Below are 9,330 nucleotides of genomic sequence, written 5' to 3'. Positions count from 1 at the left end.
TGTCAGTTAAATAGATATACTCTGAGTACTAAGAAGTAGTAGTAGATAAGTATCAAGATTATTCAGCTAAAAAAAATTGTAAAAAATTAATAATAATATCTGTATATTTTTTATTAATCTATACTTACAATCTTAATGAAGCAGACGTGAAGCAGTTTTTATTTCTTTATTTTTTTTAAAGAGATAAACTATTTAATGATAAAAATGAATTAGAGTCCTAGTAGTATACTATTACTTTTTAATTTTTTAAAAATATAAAAATTTAATAAAATTTCTACAATTTAGTGAAACCACGTGTCATAACCATGACGTCTAAGCCCAACTTTTATTATATATAATATGATATGATATAGACGATAGAATAGATATACAAAAACAATTCTAATAAATATTCATTGATAATTACTATAATTTTTTTTTTTTGAGGGAATAACTACTATAAGTGATTCTAAAATAAATAAATAAAACTACCACAATTAATATTAAATTGCATATAAAATAAATTTAAAAATAAACTAAAATTAAAATGGAAAAGATCATATATATATATATATATAAAGGGATTCTCGTATTCAAACTAGACTTTTATGTGATTCAAAAATAACTATAAATCTTAGATTTAACAGGGAAAAAACTTGAGTATAACCTGGTAAAAATATATTTCCAACTCTATTTAAAATACCTATAAAATAGGACACTCTCCTACTAATCCATATTTTCAAAACAAACTTATCCAAATTTTTTTATAAAAAAATGAAAATTATGACACTAAACCAAAAAAAAAAAAAAAATCTTATTTACATGTGTGGTAAGGCGTGTGTGTGTGTATATATATAATTTTGTAGAAACTATATAAATAATTTATAATAAAAATAAAATTAAAAAAAAAAAGAGAAAATTTGGGCGAAAAAGAAAAAGAAAGAAAAAACTCGATTTCAAACCAAAAGGATTAGGTCCGTTCTATTTCATGGATTTACTGTAGGGTTGAAGGTAGTTCAGCTTAAATAATTGTAGATGAGATCACGTCTAGTTAAGATATTGAGGTTTCAAACCAAGAGGACTAGGTCTATTCTAGGAATGAGATCACGTCTAGCTAAGACATGGATTTACAATTTGGTAATATTGTTCTATTAATGTTGTTTGTATTTTTTGAAAATATGTGTAGGTGAAAAAATATATGTCAAAATACGTGTAATGTTGTTTAAAAACTAAAAACATGTGTTTAAACACATGTATCAAATGGGCATTGATATTTCACTATTTTGAGATTGCATTAAAATTTAAATAACTCGGTACCTACGTGTGCAATTTCCTCGGCTCTAACTCTCAAGGAGACAGAAAGGATTATTGCTCAATTTCATGATTTCATGAAATAAAATATACGATATTAGATGGACATCTTGGTCAATATATATCAATTAAGACAAATCTATTGGAACTCTAATTTAGGTGGGCAGAGGCATGGATCTATAATGCGTTTCTGGTATCAGCAGCTATAATCAAGAGTTTTTATGGAATAATATACCAATTTCATTGTTCCTATGTCGGGTACAGAAAAAATTTGATAACATTTTTGACACCTTCTAATATAACTAGCTTGTATTGATTTTCATACGAGCTTACAATTGATTTAATTTGTTTACCTATTAGTAACAATCTACCACGACAGCAGGTATCAAAATTCTCTCATTTCATTGTTGTTGCAGTGCTATCTCATCCTTTTTTCTTTTTTTTTTACTTTGGGTTTGGAGCAAAGGCAATAAGAGGGTAGACATTATTTGTCTAACTAAAGATATAACACACAAATAACCTTTCTCTATATCTAACACGTGTAAAAAAAATTGATACTCACCCTAGCCAAATAATTAATTTGTTATTTTTACAGTTGACATACCAAGGGGAACAGGCACTTGAAAAGAAGAAAAGAAAGAAAATAATGTGACAACTAGTATGGAATAAGTTAAAAATCAAGGTCATGGTTCACTTGAAAAGAAGAACATAATATGATAACCAGTGTGGAATAAATTAAAAATTAAGGTTAATGCCTCGATGGATGTCAAGTGACAAAATTTTTAAGGCATCTCGAAGCAGTTAATAAGTTACCTCAAGACTAACAGCGAGTTACATCGAGTAGTTACAGAAACATTGACACAAAAATACAAGCCAAATTTTTGCACCTCATCTCATTTCAAGCTACCTGCGAACATTAATAATAATAAAAATGTAGAGAAATTGACTAAATATGCAAGGGATCCTTTTTTTTTTTTGGTTAACAGGGAATTTTATAAACAACAACTACCCAGCAGAAAGAGCAGTTGGGTTAGAACAAAGTCTAGTACAAACAGACCCCGAAGAGTCTCTAAACAAAAGCTGGGTACAAGGGACTTTCTTCCTTGTGATAGCATTTCCACCAAATGATTTTTTTGTAATACGCTTGAATTGTATAAATATAAATTGTAAAAGACGTTTTATTGTGCACTGAATATAGCTACCACTTTCCATAGACCATGAAAATGGTATGATATAAAATATGGCATGATATGAAATATGGCTACCACTTTTCCCTCCATGTCCATGAGAATAATATGTTATAAATTACCCATTATTAGAATATAGTGACTTCAACTATAAAAAAATTATTGTGATATTCCCTCTTAATAAATAGAACTCAAATATGTGGAATTTTTAACAAAGTAGGTAGAGTAAGGACAAGATTGAAACTCTATACCAACTTCTCTCGTACTATAATAAATTTATCAATTCTTCCAAAAAATTTAACCTTTAAAAAATTATTAATTTAATTATTTAACTATTATTCCAACAATATGAAAGCTAAGTGTTCAACTTTAGTGAGATTTCCCTAAAATTTGAGACTGGATATTGCCTATTTACCTTAGGACCTAGGTAGTATGATATATGGCATGAGTCCATGGAGTAAACTCAAAATTAAGCATTGTTGCAACAGTGTAACAACTCAAAATTGGGTATGGTTGAGAAAAATATATTTAGCCAGTTTACTCATAGAAGGCTAATACATGTCAGTATTTGCATAGTCCAACAAACAAATCTTTAATTTAAAAAAAAAAAAAAAATCCGCGTGCTTATCATTTATTTCCATCATGAAGATTAAATTACAGCCCAGGCTTCAACTGGAAATATTGCTAAGTAACATTCACAAATCATTTTTTTTGTTTATATTATTTGTTGGCCTACCTGATAAAAGCTCATAAAATCTTTTAGAATGGAAACTATTACGTGGCCCTCGTGGCCAATGGGTCATTAATATTGTTCTATCCTATTCAAACTACGGATACAGAACCTACTTCTTCATAAACACATCACGCTGAACCCAAAAATAACCTCAATTCGTTCACAAAAATAACACGATTCTCCATTATTTCCAACATGATATAATGCTCTTGAGCAGGTGAACAAATATTACAAACTAACATCCCTGCTCGCCGCAACTGTATATCAAACAACTATTTTCACCAATGCCCCAAAATATAAGACCCAGCACCACAAAAGATGGGTATTATCTTTGCACGAACAACGAATCAAGAGTCTTGGGCTGCCTCAAATCTTGTTGGAGTGTCAATGCCCATCATACAGCAAAGACCTGATATTAAGATTATAAGGAAGACGACACCCTGAAGCATTGAAGAATCGACAGTGTTAGAACTTCATATAAGTAATTGTGTAAGATAGGAAGAACGAAATAGATCAGTAGAACCAAGAACGTCACTAAATACACATAAACAGTATTTAAATACTGTGTCAAGCCATAAAACCCGACTGTGCATATTGCATATATTTTATCCACAGACAGTCCTCAAGTCCGGAAAGAAGAAAAAGGATAGTTGTGGTAAGTTGACAATCAGCATAAACTTTAATAACTTTATTATGAATTGATCAGCTACAGGCGACCTCAAAGAGGGACACACTGCATCAGACCTTGGATGGAGGGATGTGGGTAAAGAAGTTAGTATAGGAGAATAGGATTCAAAATACACTTGGAATATATGGTGAAACTGAAGGAGATTGTACAAAAAATGACTAGTAGGAGATTAAACAGTGTGCCTTTGGAAGATTAAGTTGGTAGATGAGAAATCTAGAGAAATTGAACTAGATTGGGACATACATGAAAGAATATTGTTATGGGCATCACAATTGACCCACCCTCCCAATCTAGGAAGAGCAAAAATAACATTAACAAGTAGTAAAAATGTACAAGGAGACAACAAAAAGTACGATTTTGGATTAGATTGAATGGCAGAAAAGAATTCACATGGCTACACACACACACATATATTTGAAAGATTATAAGTACCACATATAGTCAGAATAATGACAACTATTTTTTATCTCATTTGCCTGAGAAATGCCAAGGTGCAATAGGGATTGGAAGATTCCCATCCAGTTGAAATTAAAGCTTAGTTGAGTTTGTTACGATTAAGATGGAAGATGCAGCAGCAGGAAGCAACTAACAAGCCCATGGTTCACTGCCTACCAACAGTTCCTACCGAAGCTGTTCTTGCCATGTGGGGTTAAGTTAAAAAAAGTGATTTTAACAATATAATTTTCTCAAGCAATTTAATATAAAATAATATAGGCAAGTTGCCTCTGAAATAGCTCTATATGGGTGTCATGGTAAAAATGGACAAGTAAGCAACTTACAACTAGAATTCCCTCCAGAAGTGATGATTTAAACTGGCAAACTCCATCACAGGTAGAATTTCCTGATTTATTTCCCGATGCACCTTCAGCAAGAAACCTTCCAATTTCCTGATAAGAAGGATATAGAATTGAGCTAAAGGGATCTGAAACATAGAGAGCTGCATATTTTGCCCCAGACTGCTCCACAGAACTGATAAGCTCAGAAAGAATCACACCTGCAGATTTGATCATTATAGTCAATGACTCTGCCAGACTAACTTGACTTATGAGATAGACCAAACAGTTCAAATTAGTATATCTTCTGACAATAGTAAAAACAGTTTTAACTTAACATACTTTCGGATTGTGGTTGGTCAAGTTCTTTCAAGTTACCAGACCCTCCATGGCAGACCACAACCAAATCTGCTTGCCCATTTTGCCTCTTTCCAATTCTTGAAACCAGATAATCCTGTTCATGTGATGGATTATAAAGCGTCATACCATTGTCATAGACCCCAAATTGTCATAATGTCACATAAAAACCTCAAGTTAGTTTACATGTACTGAGTGCAGGTCTGCAATTTTTTGAAAATTTCCATCCTTTACAGAGCATGATTCCAGGAAAGCAACATTACTGATATCCAAATCATGCCCACATGTTTCTGTAAACCCTGAAACCAACAAATTTTCCATTGTCTCCTCCTCTGATGCAGCAACATACGGGAATGCCATGGAAAAATTGGATCTTGTGAAAGACACCTGTTCAACATGGAATGCAAACTATCAAATCAGAAACTTGGAGGATTTATTCAATATATTGGAATCCTGAGTTATAAATTTCTAATAAACATAACAGAAAAATACAGTTGGGAAAACTCAACTTACCTTGAGCAAGTCTACAAGAGCTTGGTCTGCATGTTATTAGCTGAAATATCCAAAGATTGCAACTGCAGTGAGGAAGGGAATATCGTTAAATCACCTCTATAACTTCTTTCAGAGAGTTGAGCTTTATCAGCATAAAGCATTACGTGGGTTAGCCCTATGACTGGTTCTTGGAAAATACAAGGGAAAAAATCCTTTAAGATGTTCTCGCAATGTCTAGGAAGGAAGCCAATTTTAGAAGTTAAGGAATGAAATTGACAGAATTAAATGTATATGATCACAACTATCCCCCACTGTTGGAGGATCATAAGCATAATTTGGCCATTATAAGTTTATAAGACCTAGGATATACAACATAGCGAGACACCTAACATTCAACTTTAATTACAAGAGTCATGAAAAATTCACTAAGTGGGTGTGTGTTATTCTTATAAAGGAAACAAAGTTGAAATGAATGTCAAATGGAAATGGGAATCTCAGTGGCAGATTATATGGTGAATTTTCTATAATAAGTTAACATGATAAACTTAAGACAATAAAAAGATTTCTTACCTCTCTACCAACAAAGACAAGTGCTACATCCACAGAGTTCTGAAGTTTCTTCCCTGAGCACTATGATAATTGAACAATAAAAGACATAAGAAAATATTCAAATGTAAGGAACTCAAGGGCACCATAAAGGAAGAATCTACTTCTTTTTAAAATTTGAAGAAATGGGACACTGTTATAAACCAAACTGATACTCTATCAAATTACCAGTAAGTTTGACCAGCCACCTTCAGTCAGAACAGACCTTGCTAGATCCTTTGAAGAGATGGTCTGATAATTTACTGCATCCTTAACTACATTACTTGAGAACCTAAGATTAACCACAAGAAACATACTATCAGATCCTCAGTCATGGTAGCAGTAAAGAAGAAAACAAAGAAGATGGGTAAAGAGCAGCTAATTATGCTCAAAGCAATAACAAATTTAACAATGTCCTGAAAAACGAAACATATAACCATTGTTCTGACTAATATAAAAATAATGATACCAACAAAACACATGGCACACGCGAAAGAGGGCATTCTTTTAGCTGTTTCAGGAAGTTTGACAATGAAAAAATTCTAATTAAAAAATAACTACAATAAAAAATATCTCCTTCAAATGCTCAAATCCCAAAGTGCGATTTATTTGGGGAGGGCGGGGAGGAATATAGAATAATTGTAGGACAAGGATCTCCTCCAACTTACTACGTGGCGATTTGCTACGTGGTGGGTTGGAGGAAATATCCTCCAAATTGGTTTGAAGGTAAACTTTTTCCATACTTGAATGCTAGGGATTGTCCCCGTTATTATTACTAAACTTGCTTTATTTATCCAAACAAATACATGACCATAATTAAAACAACCAAATATTTCTGAGGCCAGAAAGGATACTCTTGATATTATGGTACTAGGTGTAACATTATGAAACAATGCTATAACATATTTTGGACTTAAAAAAAAAAAAGGATCCTGCTTTTAAATATTGGAAGTGATCAACCTTCTTTGATCTTAGTTCTCAATTAACAGGAACAGAAAATGTAAATTGTTATATAAAATACTAGACTATGGGCATTTTACCCTTCTTCTGATTAGCTATGAATAAGTCAAGTACATCTCATATTAAATATAACAAATTCCAAGACTTGCTAAAATATCAATGGGTCCATGCATAACAAGGGCACTTTAGAAACGTTCTTTACAAACCATCAGAGGTGTGAAGTTGAATTCTGTAGATTACCCTATTAACACTTCCAATTACTGGACGATAATTGGATTGGTATACCCCTGAGGTTTCTCTCCTTTAGTAAACCCTATCTGCTGCTTGACAAATTCTAGTAACTTGTGGATACTTAATCCCCTACTTCCCCTCCAAGCTAATTTGTTATTCTACAGCTCTCAAACACCAAAAGCCCTAGCCTTGAATGTAGCCAAAAGTGAAAGTTTTGTAATCTTATAAATAAATAAGAAAATGACTATTTGACTACTTTGGGGCATATTTGAAAGAATGCTGTTGTAGGCATCACAAAGCAGAAGAAATGAAATTAAAGGCATTATCTGCCAGTGTCAACCATAAAACACATTTGTACACAACCAATTACTTGTCTCTTCGATCTCCATAGCCATTATCATTGTGATTTTCCGTTTCATTTGAGGTGTCCGAAGTGCAAAACTTTTGAAAATTGTTTCTCCTTCTGATTAATGAGGGGTTTAGGAAGAAAGCTACAGGAAATATCTTGACTCGTAATGTCTTGCTTACATGTGGGGATAGATCCAGCTTGTTTTTCAAGTTTACAGGCCTTGGTCACGATGAAACTTGGGGGAGACAATCCTCACACAACTAGATGATGCAGTTTTCTACTAAATATCTGAAGTCAGTTAACATCATGTGTGGACAACAAACCACAGGAAGAAACCAAGAGAAGATAGAAAATAATGCACCAATTTCTGAGTATCTTATCGTACCTACAATTACTTTTACAAATGCAATTTTCTGACAAAATGGCAATATTATCTTCACCCAGAAATTAATTGGAGAATGCATCTACAGAGATATTATAATCCCATTTTGTTCGGTAACTTTATAGATTCATTGCATTCCTGATCATGTATGTAAGTAACTTATTACCTAAGGGTATATAGCTGATAAATTCCACCCATTTTTAGTAAGAGAAGGAAGAGCTCCATAAAAGCGAGAGCTCAGCTCACGAGAGTTCATTACAAATTGTCCCAAAAACTTAAGCTAATAATGGTGAACTTGACCATTTAACCATAATTCTAACACTCACGGGCCTAGGCTGCCCCAACATGACACGCGAGATTTTTATATACTAATTATCTCAAAAGAGCTTGAAAGAACGAATTTAATCATTTAGCTATAATTCTAACAGATTGGCAACTACACACGAGCGTAATCATTTGATTCGATTAAAGTAATTCTAAGATGCTTAAAAGAGATTAAATGTGCAAACAACATGTATGATCCCAAATCTAGTGACATAAAAAAAGATTGGCTCGAATCTAAAGCTTCATTGAAGCTCAGAAAGTGTGCATACTGATCATCATGAGGCGACCATAGAAAAGCCGGCGCGGTGTTACCATGAACCTCAGCCGCTAACAAAATCAAGCCATAAACCAACCCTACCACCACACAATCTGCTTTCATCTTCGTCCTACTGCACCACCAAAAAAAAAAATTCATTCGATTAATATTAAGGATCGCTATTATTTTGAATTCATTCAAATAAAATGAATTGGAAACAAAATGGAAAATTCACTGAACTTAGATCGGAATTGTAAATATAAAACCGTAGAATATAGATAGATAGATAGATCGATTACCAGAGAAGAAGCAGAGCCCCGAGATTGATTGGGTTTGAGATTTAGGGTTAGGGACTTGTAAATATAACTTTGATTTCGAATCGATTGAAAAAAAATTTATCTCAATTCTTTCTCAAATAAACGAACAGAGTGACATAAAAGGGAAGGACACACAAAAATTAATCGACTTTGATAAACAGACAAAGCAGTATTTTGCAACCAAGCCCACATACTTCTTCGTTCTTCTTTTTTCTTCTTTACTGTATTACTAATTTAGCCCCTACATTTATTTGATTTGGTTTTTTGGACAAAATTGCAAAAATACTCCTTGGACTTGGGTTTATTGCAAACCGATGTTCTACGTTTTTTTTTTTTTTTTTTTTTTTTTTTTTTTTTTTTTTTTTTTTTTTTTATTGACCTTTGAGCTATTATAAATGATAAAATT

General features: G+C 32.6%; 1 non-coding gene across 1 annotated transcript; it reads right to left on the bottom strand.

Moving 5' to 3' along the window:
• Nucleotides 1-3,344: 3,344 nt before the first annotated feature.
• On the bottom strand, nucleotides 3,345-9,066 carry LOC112036042 (uncharacterized). Its single transcript, XR_010627412.1, has 9 exons — nucleotides 8,907-9,066; nucleotides 8,621-8,740; nucleotides 6,295-6,397; nucleotides 6,091-6,150; nucleotides 5,542-5,603; nucleotides 5,215-5,415; nucleotides 5,014-5,125; nucleotides 4,678-4,892; nucleotides 3,345-3,650 (listed from the first exon to the last, which is right to left on the bottom strand). It is a non-coding gene; the product is annotated as an uncharacterized LOC112036042 (transcript).
• Between the last annotated feature and the right edge of the window lie 264 nt (nucleotides 9,067-9,330).

This window comes from Quercus suber, unplaced genomic scaffold (genome assembly GCF_002906115.3).
Source record: "Quercus suber isolate HL8 unplaced genomic scaffold, Cork oak 2.0 scaffold_28, whole genome shotgun sequence".
Lineage (NCBI taxonomy): Eukaryota > Viridiplantae > Streptophyta > Magnoliopsida > Fagales > Fagaceae > Quercus > Quercus suber.
The sequence above is the reverse complement of the archived record's forward strand: the minus strand, read 5'-3'. Positions and strand labels throughout refer to the sequence as shown.